Source organism: Bos indicus x Bos taurus, chromosome 4 (genome assembly GCF_003369695.1).
Source record: "Bos indicus x Bos taurus breed Angus x Brahman F1 hybrid chromosome 4, Bos_hybrid_MaternalHap_v2.0, whole genome shotgun sequence".
Lineage (NCBI taxonomy): Eukaryota > Metazoa > Chordata > Mammalia > Artiodactyla > Bovidae > Bos > Bos indicus x Bos taurus.
In genome coordinates, this window is record NC_040079.1 from 105391731 (window position 1) to 105416412 (window position 24682).

Consider the following 24682-nt stretch of genomic DNA (forward strand, 5'->3'; position numbering starts at 1 on the left):
ATAAGTGTTAACAATGAGGTTTTAAGTATCACAATGCTCTGGTCAAGTGGGCTCCCAATGAATCCAATTATTTCCTTAGTTTAGAGGACATATGTATAAGAAAAAGTCATTAATAGAGATTGGAGGGATCATAAACATCTTCAAAAGTCCATCCAGGCTTATTTTACTGATATCTTTGCAACAACTCTTGAAAAGAAATCCAGGGAAACCCTCACTATGGAAGGCTAATCTGATGGAAGAGCAGTATAAACTATGATATATGAGAACACAGAATATTGTAACCTATGGTATAGAAAATATTTACACAAGCCAGGGACCAATAGTCTGCAGCTGAGCGCTCATAACTGGGTCTGCTTCAATGAGTAGGTCAGAATTCTTTGTAATCATTTCATTAATTGTCAGAAACAGTTATTACTGGAGTGTTTGAAAGCAGTTTGTTTTCTTAAGATTAATCACCCCCTGCAAAGCTTATTTAATTAGATTTGTAAACTCTTTTCCACCAAAGGAACAGTTAAGCTGATTCGCCATGTTGGAATTATCAGATGTTTTAAAGACACAAGGTCCAAATTAACTAGATTTTCCTGGAATAACAATAAATATATGGGTTAAATGATAATAATGATGATTCCTGCTGTTCTGCTCAGGTAAACCGCAACTGTTGTTTATAATCTTTCTTCTAGCTTCCTCAAAAATAAAATAAAGGAGTACAAAATTTAAAAATAAAAAAGAAATTCCACACCATTGTGAGAACAACAGATGATGATGAAGGGACATTAGGCTCTCTAAACTGAAGACTAGAGTAAATGTTTTTATTTGGTTGCAGGTCCAGAGAATGAGCCTCACAGATGCTGCCAGAAAAGCTTGGGAAAGGTCGTGCAGCTTGTTTTCTTGCACTCTGGCAAGGTACTCCTCTGCCATCCGTCCTACTCAAAGGCCAGGGCAGCCCTCACCCCACACTCACACATTCCCACAAGGCATTTCAGTTACCTGCTCAGACAAAGGAGATCAGGGAAAGGGGGGAAAATGGAGAGACAGAAATTTGTTTTTTGCATCAGACATAAAATGATATTGAGTTTTAAAGATGCCATGGAGTTTTAAATAACAAGTAAGGGAAATGGTAAGGTTTGCCATGCATGTGGATCCTTCCATTTCTGCCCCTTCTTTTGTGCCACTTCCTATTTATTTATATATTAATTCTGCACGTATTTCTGTGAAGAATTTGCAGTGGCTTTAATAACTGACATATAAAACAAACAAATATTTTACTCCTCCCGGTTTCACTCCAGATTCAAGTGATGGAGTTGCTCACAGCAGGCTGACCAAGAAACTTTTGCCAAGAGAACTAATCATTCACTGACTTTATGATTAACACAATGGCATGCATAAAACCCCCTACTTTCTTGTTCCTATGTAGATAATATGAAAAAGACAGCCTCTTTCCTTCCTTCAAATATCAAAGCCAGTTTTTGCTACATAAATATGGCCTAACTGGTTCTTCTACCAACCATATTTAAAAGATATTAAAATAAAGAGTCAACAACTTCTCTTGGAAGGCTATTTCTTGTGGTTGCTGAAAGGATAGTGTGAAAACTTTTTATTGTTTCAGATTGGACCTCCCAAGCTTGACTGTGAATTTTTATGCCTGAGTACCTAAAAAAACTCCAAGAAAAACACTGCTCAAACCACCACATTTTGCTTGCTTTCAGGTTCAAACCCTATAAAACCACCACATTTTGTATGGTTTCCACCCCAAACCATAAGTTGGCATGGGATCCCACTCAATGCTCTCTGCTCAGGTCTAATTGAAATGTTTACCAACCTTGACAACATTTTCGGCTAACTTGTCACTAACTTGGAATGCAGGTGAAACAAGCTGAGTTCTCAGCAATAATTTCTTCACTAGGATCCTTTCACATGACCCCCTGCCACCCAACTAGGGACACAGAGTCATTGCATTATCTCTGGTCAATCATTGTTACTTCCTCTGTGACATTCTACTCATGTGTGCCTTGCCTTGAACCTTTCTAACTCTTCTTTTCCCTTAAAAACAAACCTCTTCTGTGTATTATTCCATCTATTTCTTCATTCTACTTTGAAGCTAATCAGAAAAATCAGCTTGTGCATTAGTTAATGGGTTTAAAATTTTTTAGGGAATGCATAGGGCTTCCCTTGTTGCTCAGCTGGTAAAGAATCAGCCTACAATGCCGGAGACCTGGGTTCAATCCCTGAACGAGAAAGCGAACGAGAAGCGAAAGGCTACCCACTGCAGTATTCTGGCCTAGAGAATTCCATGGACTGTATAGTCCATGGAGTCACAAAGAGTTGGACACAACTGAGCAACTTTCATACCACATGTGTCACAGAGGACCCTAGATTGTAAATGCGTTGTGGTCAGGTATTATCTCTTGCTGACCATTTGAAGTTGCCAGGTAAAATATGAGATTTTTATCCACTAAATCTGGCATCCCTATGACTGTTGTATCTCTACCATCTACACACTCTCCAACGCAGGTGCTTGATGAATATTGGCTGATCAAATGAATAAATGAAAGCAGTTTGATATATATACCCTGGAATCTTTTGATTCTCTCTAAATTATATCACACTGGGAGCTGGCTTGCCTTGTAGGCCTGGCCTATAATCTTGGGTATCTGTGTTTTTGAGAGAGTTTGGAGTAGACATGGTGTTGATTTTCTTCATTCTGCTTGTTTCATAGGACCATTGTTCTTAGAAGGGCATCCTTTTTCCTGGAAGGAGCCTGTAGGATAGAAAGGGGTGAGAAGGTGCACACCTGCTGTTAGCTCTTAGTTCACGGAAGGAAAAGCAGTCGTGACAATGGGTCGGGAGGTCTTGAGAGGGTGGGGATATTAACTGATTGGTTCCTGTGGTCATTCTTTCTCCACTAGCAGGGGCCACTCCCCTGATAACCACACATACAAACAGAAATGTCCTGGGAATCCATGGGCACTTGGAGTGAGGAATAATAATAGCAGTATGGGCTGACTAGACTCTTTCATAAATAGTCCTAATATCTGCAAAGTCATCATCTTGAGAATTCTCAAGGTGAAAAAAGTGTCTCAACATGTTTATTTCGTAATTATGTTATCAATTACATTTATTCTTGAAACTGCTGTAAAATCATGAGGGTGCTCTTACTTTAGGAGCAAGGGGCCCTCAGACATAAAGGCAGTGTTCACTTTGTCTTCATTTTTGCATCTACTGTTTTCTTCAGGAAATTTCCAGAACTTTCCTAAGTGCATTGCTATACTTCTCCTTGGTGTCAGTTCATCAGTATCTTTCATGAAAATGTGACTTGGAAAGTGAAGAGCTCATGTCACATGTTAATACGCTACCTATTTATTTAGAGCTGTGACTGAAGTTCATGGTAGATCTATTTTCATGTATTGGCTGCCCTTGAAAGACAAGGGAATGACTTTAACTTTGAGATAAATTAACTATGAGCCAGACTGAACCCAGAATTCACACTCCCTCCCACACAGTCCCTCAAGTTTTGTTTTGTGGGTGGGTTATCTCTGATGCTTGTTTATCTGACTTACTAGAATCTTTTTCTGGCCTTAGGCACTGACAGATAGAGGATACTACGTGCTGTCTGGCTACTGAATTCTATTCCTCCAACAAAACAAGGTCAAAATGCCCTAAAGTCCTATCCAGGAAGAGTACTCTCAGAGCTGTAGAATTTTGGTTTTCTACACACAGTGATCAAAAACATGGGCTTTGGAGTCAGATCTATGTGGAATGGAATCGTGGGATCTGCCTCTTTAGTAGCTTGAATCAAGTTGCTGTGCTCTTTTCAACCCCAGTTTCCTTGTATGTAAAACGGAGAAACTTACAGTGCTTGTTAGGATTCAATGACCTACTGCATCGAGAGTCTAGTTCACACACCGTAAGGGCTCAACAAAGGACAGCCATTATTGCTCAAAGTCTATAACAGAGTATTTCCTTTTTAACCAGACTCTCTGAATGTTTCTGTTCAACAAACACACGTGTATGGCCTGGGCTGTGCTTGTGAGCTGTGATGGAAACTGTGGCAGTGATGTCCACATTCCTGGCCCTTCCCCTGAATGTCCAACTTCTGGTTTAACTGGAAGTTGGGAGGAGGGTCAGGACACTCTTGCGCTCTCTGACGTAACCAAGACTGGAGCCCTGTGGGAAAGTGGGTGAGGCTTCCCTGGTGCCAACCCAAATTGCTCCTGACATTCCTGGCTGCGCCTCCCCAGAGCTTTCTGGAGGTTGTTTTGGGGATGGTGGATTCCCAGCACTGTAGAGGTGGTGGCTGAGCCCAGCGCTGTGCTGAGTTTCTGGCCCTGCTTCCAAACTTCCAGTGCTCTTCTGGCTCAACCAGAAGTTCAGGTGTGGGATGGCCTGGTGGTGTGTGTTGGCCTGGGAGAGTGGGTGGTGCGCAGTGGAAAGCGCTTGAGCAATGAATCTAGAGGCCCTAGGGACATTGGATTTTTTTTTTTTTTTAAGAGTGGAATTTTTGCTTCATGCCATTCATCCTTTCTATCTACCCAGAGCTTTAGAAGGGTTCAGTCCCACCAGGAGTCCCACTAGCTGGTGACTTGTGGAAAGAGATTAGAGGAAGAGGAGAAGTCAAGATAGGTTACTTCCTTAACAATGTCTCTTCTCCTAGCATCTCTCCAACATTCTGTCTCCTCCTAGCAGCTTTTCCCCGTTAGTCTTTCTAAAATGTCCATCCATTTCTGGCCACCCACAAGAAAAGAAATTGAGGTTAAGTAAAGCCGGAGGAGCCTCAACATTCTTGGATTTCCCTCTTTGTTCACCCTTCTAGCCCTATTTTTCATTCTTTTTTGCTCGTCTTAGAGCATGGAAAAGGGGAGCTTTTAAATCCATCCTCAAAAAGTGGGGGAAAACTTCAGAGGAAAGTAAAACAGAGGGCAACAAGGCTCATAAGGCGTGGAAGATGGACAGGAGGAGTCGAGCTGCCCCGCAGTCCCAAGTTTGCCAGAAGTGGCCCAGAGTTAACCCAGAGCAGCCAAGGCCTCGCTTAAACTTCAGAAAGGAATGTGCTGAAATTGGGTGAAAATCGAAAGGAAAATTTGAGAGTGCGAAAACCTCACCTACAAGACAAGTGATTATATTGAACAATTTAAAGTGTTGAGGAAATTGGCCATATGTCTGCAGATGATCCATCCAGGTAGACCAAAAGGATTAGAATTATCTCCTGATATTGGTGATTTTTTTTTTTTTTGGTGATAGCTGTAATGTATTTTATATATAAGGTAAACATTATAATTATAGTCTTGCTGTAATTAGCTTTTTTTTTAAATTGAGCAAACATTTAGTTCACATTGATTTTGAGCATATTTGAAACATCCACCAATTCTGGTAGTCAGAGCAAAGTAAAAAGATATTTCCTCTACTTATGGAAGCTGTAAATTAAGAAGGAGACCCCCTCAAATAGGAAAAAGCTAATTGTTATGATAAGGGTGGTGGAAATAGGGAGGGGTTGGTAACAAGGTCTGGGGATCTAATGTGTAACATATTGACTATAATTGATAACACTGTGTTATGTAATTAAAATTTGCTACCTCTTAGAGATATTTAATGGAGAAGGCAATGGCACCCCACTCCAGTACTCTTGCCTGGAAAATCCCATGGACGGAGGGGCCTGGTAGGGTGCAGTCCATGGGGTCTCTAAGAGTTGGACACGACTGAGTGACCTCACTTTCACTTTTCACTTTCCTGCATTGGAGATGGAAATGGCAACCCACTCCAGTGTTCTTGCCTGGAGAATCCCAGGGACGAGGGAGCCTGGTGGGCTGCCGTCTATGGGGTCGCACAGAGTCGGACACTTTGCAGCGACTGAGCATGCACGCATGCAATAGGCCTTCTAAATGCTGCTGCCGTGGTAAAAGCCACGACTTAGAAAGAGCCCCAGGTGTGTCATTCCTCTAGCAGAAGTCAGGGAGTGGCCACATCTGTCTTTGTGTCTCCTGTGGCACACACCAATGTTCCTCAAGCCAAACTAAACTATGGTAGAGAATAGTGAAGGAGAAAGTTATTTGTTTGTTGACTTATTTCAGCTTTCTTATTTTTTTGGTAATCTGGTTTAGGAATCTACTTGCATTTTTTTCCTGAGACTAAACTCTCAGAATATTCTAATCAAAAAATATTTTTGACCCCCATTTGTTGAGCCCTTTTTATGTATCAGAGCTTTAAATATCTTGAGTGCTCAGTACTCCTCACAGGTGATATCACTTAATGCTTGCACAGTCCAGTGACACAGGGATCTGGCTGTTGTTCACAACATCATGGTCATTGCAGGGCTCAACACGGCTTCAACAATAGCAGCAACAGCTGTGAGAGGAATCCAAGGACCAATTTGTTGGAATAAAACAAAATAAGGCTTTACCATATGGGAGATATATCTCAGATGGGTTTATTAGATGTGGGATGATTTTTCTTGTAGCCTAAGGGCTTTCTTGAGGGGATATGAAATCTTTTCACTATGCCCGCATCATTGCCAGATGTGGATGTAGTGAAATAGACATTATCCTGTGTGTGTGTATGAGTCTCAGCATGCATATGTGCATGTGTAAAAGTGGCAAATTCTGGCTCATACACTGAATTTCAGTTTATCTCACCCTCACTTTCTTATGCAAAAATATCTTCATGTGACTTCTAAATATGCAGCAGGACTCCTGCCCACCCTCTATTTGAATAAACTATAGGTTGTATCATGTTCACCAATAGGCAAAACCAGGGGCAGTAAAGTAATGATAAACACGGTCATTTCATAAAAGAGCTTGTTTGGTCTTGCCCTTTAATAGTAGGATACAATGGAGTGCTCCACCAAAACTTAAAAATTCATAACGAATATCGATACTGTTAATCAGAATTTGCCCTGTGAACAGCTCAGAGCTGTACTGTATTAAGCCGTTGGGTGGTTGCAATCGTACTTTTTAAACAGCCATCAGAAGCAACTGTCAGCAACACCATATCTTCTCTCTTTTATGGCTTCAGGTCCCCAGGGTTCCATCCTGAGTCCGGGGCAATTTGTATGGGGTTTGCTAATGACCTGCTGATTGTCTGCACAAAAGCAAAATCTTACAGTGTTCAGGCAACTCAGTGATTCCACACAAAAGCAAAGGACTGTCTGGTGTCAAAATAGTACCATACTCTTACCTTTGATAAAGGTTTTTAACTGACTACAAGGTACTGCTGCTGCTAAGTCACTTCAGTCGTGTCCAACTCTGTGCAACCCCATAGACGGCAGCCCACCAGGCTCCCCCATCGACTACAAGGTACTATTTGGTGCTAAAACGAGTGGCAGAAATAATGTTTATTCAAATAACTAACAAGACGGCAACAGGGAGGAAAATTTCAGGAGTGTGTGTGTGTGTGTGTGTGTGAAAAGGATACTGTTTAGATAGCTGTTACTGTTCAGATTTTTGGTTCTAATTTTGAAAGGTACAGAAACTAGCAAACGTCTGTTTCAACTGGATATTTATTCATGTTGGTGATTATTAATACACTTTAGTATGCCACCAAAGCGTTTTCTTTCCAGGTAGTGAAAGTGTGTGATGAACACTGTTGATCTATCTACACACTTATTTTTGACCTCTGTCGCCTGCCTCAGGGAGCAGGCTTGGAGTGGTAGCAGGCCAGGTGAAGCCATCTCTCTACTCTGCATGGGCACTGTCTGCCCACAGCATCCCCCCTCGAAACCTGAGGGAACAAAACGATTTAAAAAATTCTACCCTGCTCCTCTTTCCCTGCCCCCATGCTCCACTGACTCTGCAGGCTGGTCAGTATCTATGTGGGTCTGATGGGCTGGTTCTTGATAAGGGGACTTATCACCAAGTCATTTATCTGTTTAGTGATGGAGGAGAACCAAGACTGTGACCCAGTTTCCAAAGCTTTATTCCAAGACTTGACTTATTTGATTGTTCGTTTGTCCATTTATTCTTTCACTCATTTGGTGATTTTTAAACCTCTTGTTATATATCAGGCCCTATATAACCACTGGGATGATAATGATGAGTAAGATTTGGCTTCAGTCCTCAAGCCCGCTGTGAACCTCTAGGAGTCAAACGGCAATTACCAAATTCTTGATGAACTTGATAATCTCAAGTCAGTGGGCCCTTAAAAGGATTTAGAGAGAATGTGTGTTGCAACATGTTGGCGAAAATGAAAGCTCCTCCACTAGACTGTAAGCTTGTTTAGGGCAAGAAGTGAACCTTGTCGTTGGAATTATTTATAGCCCTGAGCACAGGAAGCATATAGATCATATGTTCCAAAAAATATCAGTGAAGTTTTCAGAATGTCTAAGAATCTTCAGCGGTGGACAATAAATTGCAAATGCCAAGAGTAGGGCTTTTGGGGTTTGGCTTCCACTGATGTCACTTCACTTAGCAACGAGTGATGGCCCTTGCCTTATCAAATTATTATCCACTTGGAAACATACGTGTGTAGTACCTGATAAGCACCTGATGGCACAAGCTGGGTGTTGTGGATTCAGGAGTGAAAAGGATAGATACAGGATCATTCCTCCTGCAGCTAATTGACAGGAGAGGACTCAAAGAGGAGGATACAGTACAGGGATCTCAGAACAGATAAGAGAGAATTCCAATCAAATGTGTTAAGTTTTGTGAGAAAATAGTGTACTGTTATCTAGACTACCTAAAAGGAGAGGTTAGGAGGTCAGGGAGAAGAGTGCTCCAGGCGTTAGGGACAATGTGCAAAGATCTGGAGGTGAGAATGATCCATGGTGCATTCCAAAGGCTTAAATATATTCAGAATCATTGACTTGTCACCTGCAATGAGAGGAGCTTGGGATGAGGCTGGGGAGGTGAGCAGGGCCAGATCCCAAGGGACCTTGGAGGGAATGCTGAGTAGTTTGGACTTCCCTGAAAATCAAAGGGAATTTATTGGGGCTTGAGCAAGGCCACAGTGAAATTTGTGTCTTTGAATGATTGCTCTTGCTGGGCTACATATTGGATGTGGGATGGAGAGGGTGAGCTGTGCCTGTTGGGAAGGCTTTTGCAGTAATCTGGGTGGAAGATGGCCCATAGTCAAACAGGGTGGTATAGTGGAGAATGCATGGGCTTGAAAATCCAGTAAGACCTGGCTCTGACACTTATCATCTATGTGGCTTTTAGTAACGATTCTCCATAGTGCATTTTATACTTTCTCCTGCAAAATGGAGTAACCTTGCCTCTCTGATGCGGGATTTAAATACTGTACATAAGCTGCCAGGTATTATATGACCCACACTTCAGTGACAGTCCCTTTTTACTGCTCCTTCCTCTCTCCTTGTATTTCTACCCCTTTAGTGTACACCGTTATGCTTTTAAGTAAGATCTTTCTTGGTAGTGGTCCTTTTTAATCTCTGGATCGTGATTCTGGTGAAGGCTCCTCCTTTTAAAGACTCTGCCTCTGTGACAGCTGCAGTTCTTTCAGAATGTTCTGGACTATCACAAAGTCACCTCTGAAGAAGCTGGTTCTGTAGCACACTTTATTCTGGTCTGGGCCATGCTATAATCAATGAAATGCAAGTTTGCTAAAGATGAAGGTTTTCATTCCCTTCCCATTTGGAACTTTCTGGTAGCTGCTTTCTCCCCCTCATGCCCTTGGAATGTGGCTTTGGTATTATCTTTGGCCATCCTCAGGGATGCTTCTTAAGTAATTGTGGAAAGAGAACTTTGGATTTTTTTCTTTTCTTTTCTCTTTTTTTTTTTTTACAGAATAGCCCTTATTTTCTCTCTGAGAATATTCCAAAATCCTGTCATATTTTCCTTTCTGACATCTCTAAAATTCATCTTTCTCTATTGATCTCCAGTAGCTAAAATGCTTCCCTTGTTTTGGCCTTCCTTTTCTTCTCTTCTATTCCCTGCTGCTGCTGCTGCTGCTGCTAAGTCGCTTCAGTCATGTCCGACTCTGTGCGACCCCATAGACAGCAGCCCACCAGGCTCCACCATCCCTGGGATTCTCCAGGCAAGAACACTGGAGTGGGTTGCCATTTCCTTCTCCAATGCATGAAAGTAAAAAGTGAAAGTGAAGTCGCTCAGTCGTGTCCAACTCTTCGAGACCCCATGGACTGCAAGCCTACCAGGCTCCTCTGTCCATGGGATTTTCCAGGCAAGAGTACTGGAGTGGGGTGCCTTTGCCTTCTCCGCTTCTATTCCCTATGAATACTTATACTGTGGTCTCTATTCTTGAGTTCTGTCTCTCTTAAAGCAATCTCCTTGGTGCCTTTACTACAGTATCTTTTAAAAATGCCTTGCCTGATTTCTCTCATCTGCATTAAATATGGACTTTAGGGACCTTCACTGATCTTCATTGCCTGATTCATTTTCCCCTGCTGATTTCCTATATCTTCTTAATTTTTAAAGACCTAACCTCTTCCTGTATGTGCTCTTTTTTTTCTTGTTCTCTTTTGTTTTCCTAGGCAGTTTTCGGACTGTCTCCCCCCTAGCCAAGAACATTTTCTTTCCTTTTTACATGCCAAACCCAGCCTCAAACAAGTTGTATCCTGAAACCCCTCTTCTTTCTCTCATAGCTCTGTTTCTCAAGTTGGCTTTCTCCTTCTTCTTGATGATGGTCTTTTCTTTATGAAGTGATGCTATAGCTATATGATAGCATATGTATATGCTCTTTTGATATAAGGAGATCTATCATTTATTAAGGAAAGTCTTTGCTTAGTTGCTTTAAGTCATTCTTTTGCTTTCATTGGCACCACTGTGGTTTTGGGCTATAGTCATAGTTGTCATCAGTTTGGTCTCAGCTATCTTCCCCACATATTTTGTCCTTCATGGTTCTCAGAAATGTCTTTCTGATCTAGTCCCCTTCTCTTCTAAAACAAAACAACACAGCGTCTGCTTTCCCTAGCCTGTAGAATGGGATTTACCTTCCCCCGGTGTGCATCAAGGATTCTCATGCCATGGCCCCTCTTCACCCTTCCAGACTCATCTTGTCACTGTGTTACCCTCAATCCTAAATTCCAGTCACATAGAGCTGCTGGCAGAGGTAATTTACTTTATTTGGAGGTTGAGAGTGGATTACTACAGGCCAGCTACAGTCTGCGGGATTCTTTGCCATTTTTAAAAAACCAAAAGATTTCATGTAAAACTTTTCTAAATTTCTCTCGGAAAATAGGGCACTACTGCACCGTTTACCCACCTGGCAACCAAGAGTTGAAGGGTGGCTTCCCCTTTAGATGAAGCATGTTATTCCTCCAATTTGACTGCTGTCGTCACTCCTTTTTGTGTCCCCAACATTGAAGCAAAGTGTCATTTTTCATTATTACTACTCTTTTTCTTTGATCTGTTTAAGAAATAAGAGTGTTAAGGATTAACAGTATTAAGAGAAAACTGTATCATGTCTCTGTATCTATAGACTTCAGTTCAGTTCAGTTCAGTCATCCAGCCACCTCATCCTCCGTCGTCGTCTTTTCCTCTTGCCCCCAATCCCTCCCAGCATCAGCGTCTTTTCCAATGAGTCAACTCTTTTCATGAGGTGGCCAAAGTACTGGAGTTTCAGCTTCAGCATCATTCCTTCCAAAGAAATCCCAGGGCTGATCTCCTTCAGAATGGACTGGTTGGATCTCCTTGCAGTCCAAGGGACTCTCAAGAGTCTTCTCCAACACCACAGTTCAAAGACATCAATTCTTTGGTGCTCAGCTTTCTTCACAGTCCAACTCTCACATCCATACATGACCACTGGAAAAACCATAGCCTTGACTAGACGGACCTTTGTTGGCAAAGTAACGTCTCTACTTTTGAATATGCTATCTAGGTTGGTCATAACTTTCCTTCCAAGGAGTAAGTGTCTTTTAATTTCATGGCTGCAGTCACTATCTGCAGTGATTTCTTATTGATAGATAAATAAAAGATGGGTAGATACTGTTTGGCATTTCAAGCCAAATTGTTCAATTCATTCTTTCATCCTCAGACCCTGTAGGAATCTAAATTTGGATCTCTGACAAAATAACTTGACACTAAGTATCTGTGTTCAGATCCTGGCTCCATCACTTACTAGCTATGTGGTTTGGGGCAGATTATTTAAGCATTCTCTGCCTCACTTCCACTTCTGTAAATTGGGGATGACATTAGCATCTACCTCACAGAGTTTTTTATGAAGACTATATGCGATAATCGATGTAGAGAATTTAGTAGAGGGATTGGAACATAAAATGCATTCAAGAATTCTTCACTACATTCTTATCACTATTATTATGATTCTGTTTTCCCCAAATCTTAGTGACTATCAGATCCATGAGGGACACGGTTTTGGGCAGAGTATTTTGGTGCTTATTTAACCATACCTTCCTGGTGCTCAGTTTTGTCCCTTATTAGCTATGGGCCTGGTCAAGTTATTTAATCCCACTGTCCCTCCATTGTATCATCTGTAAAATGTTGACAATAACAGTATAATAAAAATAATAGTATTCACATCTTTGGTAATCTGAGATAGCCATGTATTATGTATTAATATTATGATATCTGCCACATAGCAAGTGTGCAGTAAGTGGTGCTGTTATTGTCGTCAGCTACCCTCACAAAATTTTGCCTTTGTTTTCCCGGAGACGTTACTTGGTAGTTGTGAGGTCCCAGGGAGCCAGGTGATCCACCTGTGTGTGATATGTGGGGCCCGTCCTTCTACATTGAGCTCTTCTTGGGTTTTTTTTTTTTTTTTTTTTTGGCTGCACTGCGCCCCCTGCAGTGGAAACACAGTGTCTTAACCAGTGGACTGTCAAGGAAGTCTCTACACTAGGCTTTCAATAGTTGAGTTATAATTCACATACCGTAAAAATCACCATCTTAAAGTGTACAGTCCAATGGGTTTTGATATATTCGAAAGTTGTGCAATCATCACAAATATCTAATTCCGGAATGTTTATATCATCCCCCCAAGGAAACCCTGTATCTCTGTTAGCTGTCATCCCTCAGACTTCCCCAGCCTCTTCCCCCAGCCCTCGGCAACCACTAATTTGGTTTCTGTCTCTATAGATCTGCCTACTCTAGGTGTTTCATATAAATAGAATCATACAACATATGGCTTTTGCCCATGTGTTTCCCTAAAGAATCAAGCTGCACCCCTTACCAGAAAACAAATTCTTACCGAGAAGAAAGAAGCTCTAAACAGGAGGAAAGAAGAAGGAAGATCGCATAAGCCAACACTGAGCTAAGAAGAGCAAAGCCAAACAAACATGTATCCAGGGGTCAGTTTGAGTAGGCTAGGAATGTTGAGGCGTTATAAACCATGACTATAAAAAGCAACCAAGCTAGATTCCTTTGGATTCTTCACAGTCAGCCCTCGAAAATGATATAAGAACCTCAAATGCCCATCTGTGGATCTACCTGGGGGTTGGTTAAAAATGCAGATTCTGGGCTTTTCCTCAGACTCACTGAGTCAGAATCTCCAGGGTGGACGTTTAGGAAATGCCACAAGCTTCTACCAGGTAGTATGTTGGGAAATTACTGAATTACATGGAACATGCTTGTGTGAGACTGATCTGCCTTATTTTTTTCTGTCTTTAGTGATACAGCCTGTATTGTTGATGTTCTTCTTACATATACTTGTTGATCTTCCTTTTCTTTGTGCATCTCAGCCCCTCTGCACAGTGGTCCACAAAGTAGGGGCTCAACACATTTTAGAAGATTGGTTATACAAGAACCTTGAGGGTATAGTTGGGATACTGCTGGCCACAAAGCCATTAAGGTCGACAGGGCCTCAGAGGAGAATGTTCTGGTACATTCTGAGCATTCTTTCTTAGAGATTTCAAGGCTGGTGTTTGTCTTCAGGGCTCTGACTTGTGCCCCAGTGGTCAAGAGCCCTTTGATCTCTGGGCTCCAGAGGGTGTCCCCAGAACTGCCCCTCCGGGGGGCTTTCCAGCTATCTGCATGGTGCTGATAGTAGAGAAATGACAACAGAAGCACAGGTGGTTCCTATACCTCGCAGATCGGAATGTCCCAGGGCACCTGGTAACATTCCTGTGCCTCCCCGAGACCCACTGAACCAGACTGTTTTCCAGGAAGGGGAAATTATTACTCAGACACTACCCAGATACTGCTCTAGTGTTTGAAGAACGTCATCCTCCCATCTGTGTTTGGAGTAGAAAGAATGGGTTGTGCTCATGGGGATTTATGTGGGTAGGGTTGGTGGGTAGGGTAGGATTTGGGAGATCTAGGCTTAGTGTTGGCCCTACCGTTTAGTTGGTCTCTGTGTCACACTGGATGAGCCACTTACCTTTCAGTTTGCCTCTTTGTAAAACCAAGGGCTTTGGGCCAGGAGAGACATCTGGAATGCAGCCATGATCGCTGGTGTCTGCAGGGGGCTTCTCTGTAGGTTTGGATGTCAGCTCTAAAGGATCCTTTCCTCCATGTGCTCTGAGGACAGACCTGCTTCCTCTGTCTGGAGTTAGCAACTGTTCAGTGTCATTGGAGGCAAAGTTGAAGAAACCCACTTTTGGAGGCTGGGGGTTTGTGTGGAATGGTGGTGAGATTAGATAAGAAGCATGGCCAGCCCTGCCCCTTTCCTTGCTCACTCATGCCCTCCTTTCTCTTCTTCCCATATTACACTAAGTAAGAGCTTCATGTACATATAAGTCTGTTTTTAAATTACAAACATCCCATAGGAATGTTAAAGCCAACAATAGTTAACACTCTGCTATGAAATGCTCAAATCTAGACACTGGAAGACTTCCTCTTTAGTATTTGTGGGATTAAAAAAATTTCAGTGGATGAGTACTAGCACATGTGCTTGGGTTCCTGGAGCCTGAGCAAGTGTACAGAGTGGCGCAGTATGGGAGGGGATGACAGTCAAAGGTAGTCATTGATTTGGCAGTTGTGCCTGGTACCTTGCCGGAATGGTGCAACAATCAATTTCCTGTGATGTTTTGGGCAGAGACACCCTAAGCTAGTGATGCTTCACCTGGACCGCCTCTGGATGTGGTTCTTTTCACTCTTATTTTGTTAATTACACTGGCAATCAATCATTTTGGTTGCCCAGGAACTGGGTGAAGCTTGGGTCACTGTACTTGTCACTTTTCAAGGCATCTTAAATCCAAGTTTATCCCCAAATACTATTCATTACTCAACTCTCACTCAGGCCAGAAAATCAAACTCCGTTCAGGTCAGCCCTGTGAAGCACTGTGAGGAAACAGTGGCTGGTTTTGGATTCTGCGGGCTCTCCTTTTCCCCTGGCTTGTCCCTCCCTAGCATACTCATTCTACATTCTTTATACATGCAGATTTACTTGTATTTAATAGCATTATAATTTTTCCTCTTTCTTTGGTGTAGCAAAATCAACAAAGGCACAGAGAATCCTTAGCCATACTTTGTGTGTTCCTGTAGTCTCTGCCCTATTGTCTGAAAAACCACAGACTTCACTTTGATGCCAATGAATCCGTCATCGGGTTTTGTTTAAGCCTTGTATTTACCAAGATCCTCACTTGAGCAGTGGCTTAACTTTTTAATCTTTGATTTATAATTTTACAGCTGCTGAGACAGAAAACCTACTCCTTCGGAGGAGCGTGGCCTTTTCTTATATTGCTTTCCACCGCTGCTTCTGAGCTTCTTGAACTCTGGCCCCTGGACACCACCATCAAGAAGGCCTTATGGATGAGCTACCTATCCCCACTGAGAGAGGAGGAACATCAACTGCAGTTTCTAACTAGATTGCCTTCTTCATTTCAAGTGATGGCTGCCATCAGGGTCAGATTAAGGACAGACCAGCCGGATGGCTGCTTGGAAGACTAACCTATAAGGATACTAAAATGTTCACCGTGTGCTTACATCACCAGGAAAATATACCAGCACTTCTTTTAGGGAGCACTCTGGGGCTGGAAGAAATGACTTGTTAAGTTCCTCAGGAGTAATCAGAATAGAGGAACAGAGGGATGGCTTACTGCAGGGTTCCTGTTTTTCCTACTGAGATATGTAAATTAGGTACCCCAGCTGGATTGTTTGCACATGGAGGGCAGTGGTCCTGCTCAATTCGTCCTTACACAGAACTCAGTCTGCCCTCTAATAAAGATCCTACAAGTAGTGGTTTGAAGGAGACACCAATTTATTAGCCTACTCATCTCTGTTCTGAACTCTAGGGCTTGGAAATGAAGACACAGTCATTGATAGTTTCTCTTCCAGTTCTAGAATATTAGCCCTTAGTGTGTCTTCATTCACTCAGAGTAAGGGTTGTTAATTAACAGAGCAGATCAGGACTAACAGAGCTTGAATTCTTGTGGGTTGGGTGATCAGATCCTGTGTTGAATTAATTAGATGGAGACCAAGTGGAGTTGAGATTTTCAAAAGCATTTCACTGAAGGGTGATATTGTCAATTATTTGCAGATGAGGACATCAAGAAACATTCTTGGAATAATGAAATATAGAACTTGTGGTCATGTTCAATCATTTAAAAGATAGTTAAGTATCTACTGGACACTGTGGAGACTTAGGACCAAGATAAGCATGATTCCTACCCTCATGGAACTTACATTCTAGCTTCTCTTAAGTGTGAAGAGCAGTGGCTACAGAAAACAAATGGGCACAAAAATATTCTCAAGTCCAGGGTTCCAATTAATAAAGGATTTTCTGTTGCCTTAATCATGCCTAGTGATGAAGCTTTTATAAGAGTTCTAAGTCTGCATTCTATAAATGCTCTGTGAACCAATGCAAACTGTTTCCCTAGCAAGCTAAAGTCCCATGGTATTAAGGGAAAGGCTTAAGGTTAGTAGGACTTCTGGAAGGGGAGATATTAAGTGACTTGGGTCAGGAAATATGAAGGGATAAAACCAGCTATTGCTTCTGCCTTACATAGGAAACCTGCAGTGTGAGACATGCTGGGCTGGAAACTTTGAGACCCAGGTTTTAGTCTTTATTTCAATACTGACAAGCTATGTAACCATGGTCAAGTTACATATTACAGTCCACCTGGAGCTGTCTTGAATGACTTCAAGATCCCTTCCAGCTCTGAACATGTTAGCATCAAGCCCCAGACTACAGGACAACTGGCTAGTTTCTAATCCAACTGTTCCTAAGTTGTCAGGTCAAATAGCTCTGCAATTGTCATTTGTTACTTTTTTGGAGGAGTATTTATCAACCTTGTAGGACACGGTGAGTCTGTCTCTCCCCTTTGGAATTGAGAAGGCTCTAGAAGCATATCCTGTAGAGCTCATAGAGGCTTTATCCCCCTTTTCATCCTTTCTTCTCTCGCTGCCTTCCTCCCTATCCTTTCCTTCATCACATTTCTATGGAGCATATACCACACGCTTGGTGCTGGGTATGAGCTAAGTTTGGAGATACAAGGTAAACCTGACATCTGCCCACACTCCAGAAGCTTTCACAGGAGAGGAGACAAAATCCTCCTTCCTTTCATCTGCTGGCTTTCCTTTGGATGATGTTCCAGGGGAGTGTGCTGGTGGGTAACAGCTACAGGCAGAGTCCCCATTCTGCCCAAGCAATTTTGGGATGCACATCCAGGTAATTCTCTAGTCCCAGGGTTACCATCAAAAGACCTATGTCCAGATAAAAGGAAGAGATGATTTTTTACTTCTTGGGATAAATCTGAGATAATCCTCTATGCAGTCCTGTCATTGTCTACCCCATCCTCTGCAACACATCTTTGCTCATGTGGGGAGACTCTTAACTAACTCCTAAAATTAAAAAAAAGCAAAACAACCATCTAAATAGACAGACATTTTTCATGTATACTGTGTTTCATATATTCACTATGACTGGTGGCCTCTTTAAAAAGGAAAGGGAAAACACTAATCAGACCAAAGGATTTTGTTATAGATTCTTACCTCATTGTGAATCCTATGTAAGTAACTTTTTTTCATCTTTGTTTCTTACAACATTAGCAACTCTGTTTGAAAGATATCTCCAAATATAGAAAATATTTTACAGAAAAAGAAATCAGTGGAATTTCACATTCAGAATTGCTGACATAAACTTTTTTTTTTTAGATTTTTATCCTGGGAAATAGTTTTAAAGGGGTTCAATGTCTGGCTTAAATGCTTGAATTAATTACTCTTGATTCAATTTTTATTCCCATTTGAAGTCGAGGAATGTACTGACACCTCTGGTTAATGCTTATACCTCTCTGTGGCCAAGAGCATAATTTTCTCTATCACTTTCAGTTTTTTGCAGCTCTACTGCATTACTAAATGGATTGATAAATACTTCATCTCTTCTCCTTGTTCTTACTTTCCCTCTTGTAAATATACTAAAGATCAGATGACTAAAAGGACTTAGGAGAGAAACAAAGGGCATGATAACTCTTATCAATGGAAAATCGACCCTGGAATAATTGGCAGCATATTCAAATATTTTAGTGCAGTTGTTACTCTCACTGAGTGGAAGTGGTATCAGTAAACCTATATGACTCTAAACATTCTAATGAAAAGGGAACATTTTTTTTCTTTTTTTCTTACATGCTGGAGGAGCTGTAGCACAAAAAGGAATATTTTGTCAAACATCTCATATTTCCAATTATCTGGATATTGGCTATTGTGAAGAAAAAGTACAAATGATAGACTACCTCTCATTTGCCTGGTCTGAAGACTTGCAGCTCCAAGCCATTGACTCTAAGGCAATTTACATTTGTTTTCTCTGTCCTTGAGAAGAAACAAAAATCTTATTTTTTCAAGCAATTATAATTCTTTTGCTTCAACTAGGATGAAAGAATTAGGAGTTCTGTCTCCTTGTACATAACTGTATATTTCATCTTTCTTGTTTAATGATTGACAGAGAACAGATAAACTGAAACATCTCTGAATCAGGGTTGAATGTGCTCTTAGTGGCCCCATTGCTAATTTGTTTGACTATTTTGCAGCGTTTCTTTACTCTGTAATGGAAAGAAGAAGAGGTGAAGTCGCTCAGTCGTGTCTGACTCTTTGCGACCCCGTGGACTGTAGCCTACTAGCCTCCTCCATCCATGGGATTTTCCAGGCAATAGTATTGGAGTGGGTTGCCATTTCCTTCTCCAGGGGATCTTCCCGACACAGGGATCGAACCTGGGTCTCCCGCATTGTAGACAGATGCTTTACCATCTGAGCCACCAGGGAAGTGATGTTCTGTAATGGAAAGTTTATTAAATACGAGGGGTGCAGAGCTTTCAGAATACAAATGAACTTACTTGCCAAAATTTAAATGCTCCTTCTTATCAGTGAATGTCTGTCTCACTTAACAGGATCCAAATTGAATAATAAAGAAAATTAGATTATATTGTACCCTCAAGAGAAAGTGAAAGTGAAGTCGCTCAGTCGTGTCCGACTCTTTTCGACCCCACGGACTGTAGCCTATCAGGCTCCTCCGTCCATGGGATTTTCCAGGCAAGAGTGCTGGAGTGGATTTCCATTTCCTTCTCCAGGGGATCTTCCCAACTCAGGAATCGAACCTGGGTCTCCCGCATTGCAGGCAGACGCTTTACCGAGAAATTGTGTATAAATTGTAATTTAACAGTGATAAGAAGGGGTCATGTTTTCGAAAAAAGAATAGATAGTTTGGGTCATATGAAAAACGATTAACTCATAGAAAATGAATTCTTTTCAAAGAAATATAGTAATTCAATGAGCAGGATTTCCCATGCACAAGTGATCTGTACCTCTGGATAGCTTAGAATGTTTTATTTTCTTCGTTTTGACTGTGCAGTCCAACTTGTGGGATCTTAGTTCCCCAATCAGGGATTGAACCTGGGCCTTCGGCAGTGAAAGAGCAGAGTCCTAACCACTGGACCACCAGGGACTTCCCAGACTAGCTTAGAATGAAAGTCATAATTACATGGAAATGCACGCTAGGTTTCAGTGGCTACAACCTTATCCCGTCATATACCTGTGATGGAATTGAAAATCCAGTAAGCATCCACTGAAAAATGAACACTGATCTCCAGAGAAGTACAGTATAGAGGTAATTAGGATTTGAGAAGTTGGCCCAGTTCTTTCTTTAATCATGGTGTAATGCCCTGTTCCTTGGTCAGTATGTTTACTCGCATTGCCTTGGTGTTCTCAATAATAAAGTTGATGATCCCAGGGCCTTTCTCTTGCTGGCATTTGAGGGGCCTTGTGGGAACAAGAGAGCAGCCCTCTGACCAGGGACACAGGCTGGGAGAACTTCAGCAGCCACTCAAACTGTTGACTATGCTCACAGATGGGAACAGAGTGCATGTATGGAGTAAAATAAAGCATTAGAGAGAAAGAACATACAGGTGGGACTGTGCAAAGACAGGAATTGGTCCCTGTCATACACTTGCAATAGAAAAGGATAAGGTGAGGCAGGATTCTAAAGTAGAGAAAATAAAGGGAAGAACAAACATCTCCAGAGTTTGCTGAAATTAATTATCCTGAGATTTCAGGAGGAAGAAAGGGCGGCTCTGAAGCCTGTGAAGTTTCAAAAACAAAACAAAATGCAAACAGAAAGTTTAAAAAATAAAATCATGTTTTTCTTGGAGGAGAGGCTGGGCATTAACAGACAGTTTGATGACAGCAGGATTTGAATTAAGGGGTTTACTTTCAATCTCTAAGGGGAAAGGTTTATATGACATAGATGCAAAAGACATTAGCGGGTCTTTGGGCCACGATACTGGGTTTCAATTGCAAAGGGGAAAAAGAATGATCAGCACATGTCAGATAAATACCAACTAACTGTGCAGTATTTTATTTGAGATTTGTATTAGCCCCAATCAAGAAAAAAAAATAAGGGACTTAGTGAATTTGACTCTGTGGAAAGTCTTGAGAATTATAAACTTGGATTTCCCCCATGGAATAGTTTGATATTAACAATTAATAAATAGAAAGAGAGTCTGGGGACATTAAGATTCATTGCCACCATTTCAAATCATGATCCACACCATCAGAAAAAAACAGCTTGGAACTTGGAATGCAGGAAGGAGAGGGGAAAGAAATGACTGGTGGATGGGTGAGTAAGAAGGGATGGAAATGATGCTGCCAACCAAATAACTACACAAGCTGTGAGAAAATTAAATGAACAATAGAGTTTGAAGGATAAGTAGGTAATGAGGAATATGAGATAATAAGACATTTAAAAATAGGAAATTACTATGGGAAGTGAGGATGAATGATGAATTACATGGGAGAAGATTGAGGGACACAGGAAGGCAAAGAAGAGAGGAGGCAATTGTGATGGAAACAGAGCGTGATTAATTGGTGGAAAGGGCAGGCATGAACCCCAACCTTTGGAGAAAATGCCTAACCTAGAAATAAAGGAGGAAAAGAAGAAGAGCTCAGGATTAACGTGAAATCATGCAGACAATAGAGGAAGCAGGAAGTGTTATTAGTCTTCAGGAAGGAACGCATTTCTAGAGAAATGTATTAGTCTGGGTTCTCCATTCATCTATGAGTAGAACTGTCTTCATCTACCTTTTACAAGATGTTGAATTACAAAATAAGTGCTATTAAAGGAAAGAAAAGCTAAGCACTGTTAGGGGAGTTTGAAGAAAAGATTGCACTAGAACAACTGAAGTGAAGACTCAGTGAGCCAAGCTATTCACAGTCTTTCATATAAATATTTGAAATTCAGCCTCTTTATGAAAAAAAAAAACTGGAGAGAATTTATCCAAATAGAAATGTGGGCCATGATGGCGGGGGGTGCGGGGGGTGGAGAGGTGTTAACTGTTTAAGTATTTTAGAATATGTTCTTCTACAACATTTTTTTTTCCTCATAAAGTGAGTGAGATTAAGTTAAAAAGCTTCTGGATATTGCTTGAAACATATTGGATGAGAGGGTTTAGAGCAATGTAAAGTATTCCCAGTAGTAGAAATAGCATTAATTTTTCAATAAGATTAATATCTGGATTAGGTTTAAATGCCTGTGATTATCGTTCCGCTCTCTCATGTTTGTACAGAGGATTCCTTTCAGCCAGACAGCACCAGACCCCCTTCGGAGGGAAGCTGATAAAGTAATTTAGGTGGAAAGGCCTAATGAGATAATGATGCGAAGGCCAGTTAACACCTAATAAGAACATAACCACCAGGGATGATATTGTTGCTTATTAATTATAATGATGATGTGGAGGAAAGAGACAAGGTGGCACTCTTTTAGCAGAGAGCACTCAGGAGTAAAGCTGTTTTCTCAAAGGGCGAGTTGCAGGCAGTTAAGAGTTAGAAGTAGGGCAACATGTAGCCGAGTTTGAAATTTATGGCCGTTGGGTTCCTCTGGCGACCACAGAATGGGAGGCCGGGCAGGAGGTAACAGATGCCTTCCTGATGGTGACCAGAGCTGGAATGGAGACTGCTGTGGTTGCAGGGCCAGGCCACGCTCAGAGGCAGAGGCTTCAGGCGGAGTTCTGAGGGCGGTCCGCTCGCCTTAGATTCCGCAGTGGTCATTCGTGGGCAGACAGGCAGGTGTCCAAAACTGGACTGGGTGTGCTTCCAGTTCTATGCTTCCCCTCCACTCCGCTCGGTCCTGGGGAGGCAGACTCGCAGCACAGCTCTTCGGTCGGTGCCCTGCCCTGTTGAGGGAGCCCAGAAGATCCTTCAGGCCTGTTTTCAGAGGCACAGACTTGATCTGTTGCCTTCATCTGCTGACTTGAATGTAAGGTTTCTCGGTGTTAGTCACTGCCCCTGCTCTGCTTTCTGAACTCCCAGTGGGTGTGGTTCACCCAGGGCAGGGAAACTGTATCAGTGCGTGTTTGCAGATACACTGGTGTCTGTATTAGTCAAAGAGCAGGAGTCCAGAATGTTAGGAAGAAGCAGCCACGAGAAGAAAAAACATGAAGATTTTGGAACTTTTGTGAATCCTCAAGGGAGACATAGAAGCTTGAAGTTCAGGACTGGTCTGGGGAGGCAGATTTCGGGCCTCAAGGGACACTGGAAGCTCGCCTCCTCATTCACAATCTCTCCCCTCGCAGGGCAAGTCTCTGTCTGGCCCCTGGAGCTCGGGGTGTCACTCACCCCTCTCTCAGTCCTGGATGCCACCTCTGCAATAATAAGATGTCGTTTTCCACACCTTCCTCTGCTATTAACTTTATTGCCTGGATGAGGGCCATCTCACAGGATTTTTCTTGTCCTGTGTGATGATGTCACTGACCCTGCCATTGAAAGGAAACAGCATTCTCATCACTAACTTTTTAAAGCAAATATTTTCTATATTAGTTAAATGTGTGATTCGAGAGGCAGGAAGTGAGGAGTACTGGATGGGAGGGCAGAAGATGGGGCTCTCGTTCTGACTCTTCTATTACATATCTCTGTTCAGTTGCTAAGTCGTGTCCAACTCTGCGACCCCATGGACTGTATAGCCTGCCAGGCTTCCCTGTCTTTCAACATCTCTGTAATCTTGGATAAATCACTTGCCTTTTGGAGCCTCCAGTTTCCCCATCCGCAAATTGAGAGTTTGGTGAGGGTCACCTTTATAGTTTTAAAGTTATTTCCAGCCTTAAAATTCTACATTTAAGTGTATAGATATATAAGGATCCTACCTCTATTAAACCTTTATGAGAGAATGACAAATAAAACCTTAAATCCATGGTTCAGAGTGGACAATGAAGTTTGGAGTTACCAATGGCAGAACTATTTACTGAGCAGTAACTAGCTACCTGGCAGCCACACACCGACCTTAAAGGCAGGTGTTTTACGGGTGAGGATGTGAAGGCTTCAAAAGGTGGAATAGATTGTTCAAAATCCTATAGTTAGTGAAGGGGTGGGGTCAACATTCAACTTAGCTCTTTCTGAAACAAAAGTCCTTGACCTTAATGACCGTGTGTGCATCTAATACTTATGTCCCATACCTGCTGGAACCAGCCACTGAAGTTTTCTTCAGTTACAGTGGTTCTTAACTGGTGACGGAAGGAAGGAGCAATGCAGGGAGTGGCTTGAAAAATCTCCCCAGTCGATTCTGGCACACACATTTCTCTGCCTCTAAACCTACTCTGAAACATCACCAGGTCAGAATCACAGAAACGTGATGACAGAAACAGTACCTTTCTGGAAAACTTCCCGCCCTGTGCCAGCTCTCATTCCTGCTTCTCTCAGCATGGCTTGTGGGTAGGCAGAAGCACCAGACACAGTCATTTCTCTTGTCTTCCGAATGGGAAACTGAAGCAAAGAGAATTGAATAATGCAACTTCACACACCTAGTGGTCACAGAACAGTATGAGGACTCCTGCTTTGAGACTCCAGCCACCACAGAACATTGTCTTTCTAGACAATTCAATTAATAGTGTATTTTATATACAAGGAAAAATACCACTTTCCTCCCCTGGAGTTTCCTAGTCTGTGTGTCATTTCAGTGACATTAATTTATTTGGAATATCTGTAAGGCCAGCCTCTCTGAATAGTATCAACTGCAATAGCCATTGACAAATATCAAATGGAGGAAAATGATTTCTTAACCAGGCATTTTTATGAACAAAAATGACTTTCTAGAACTTCACTGACTTGTCTCAGAAAAATGCTTCATCAGGGTTGTTAAGAGGTTCAGGTATCCAAAACAAATAGGTGCTCTTCATTTTCATATCTTTGAACATACTAAAAAGATTAATTCCTTTTTTAAAAATACTAGCACCTAGAATTTCAAATTGCTTTTCAAGAATTTATTTTAATGCCACATAGACAAGGCCCCAGACATAGTTTTAATCTACAATTCTTTATAGTGTAAAATGCCTTCTTTTGGTCTTTCTATATTTTGGTTTTTCTCTTTTCTTTTGTTGAATGGATTCTAAATTTTACTCATTATGGTTGATTTC

General features: G+C 41.8%; 1 long non-coding RNA gene across 2 annotated transcripts in view; it reads left to right on the top strand.

Annotated features, from left to right (window-relative positions):
• LOC113891707 overlaps positions 1–24682 on the top strand; it is a 53571-nt gene that overhangs the window by 27985 nt on the left and 904 nt on the right. The window contains exons 3-4 of one of the 2 annotated variants that reach the window (XR_003510861.1): positions 824–903; positions 15483–16590. This is a non-coding gene — a long non-coding RNA (uncharacterized LOC113891707). Of the gene's footprint in view, positions 1–823; positions 904–15482; positions 17098–24682 lie in introns of those variants that run through there. The other variant, XR_003510862.1, reaches the window with a different exon arrangement.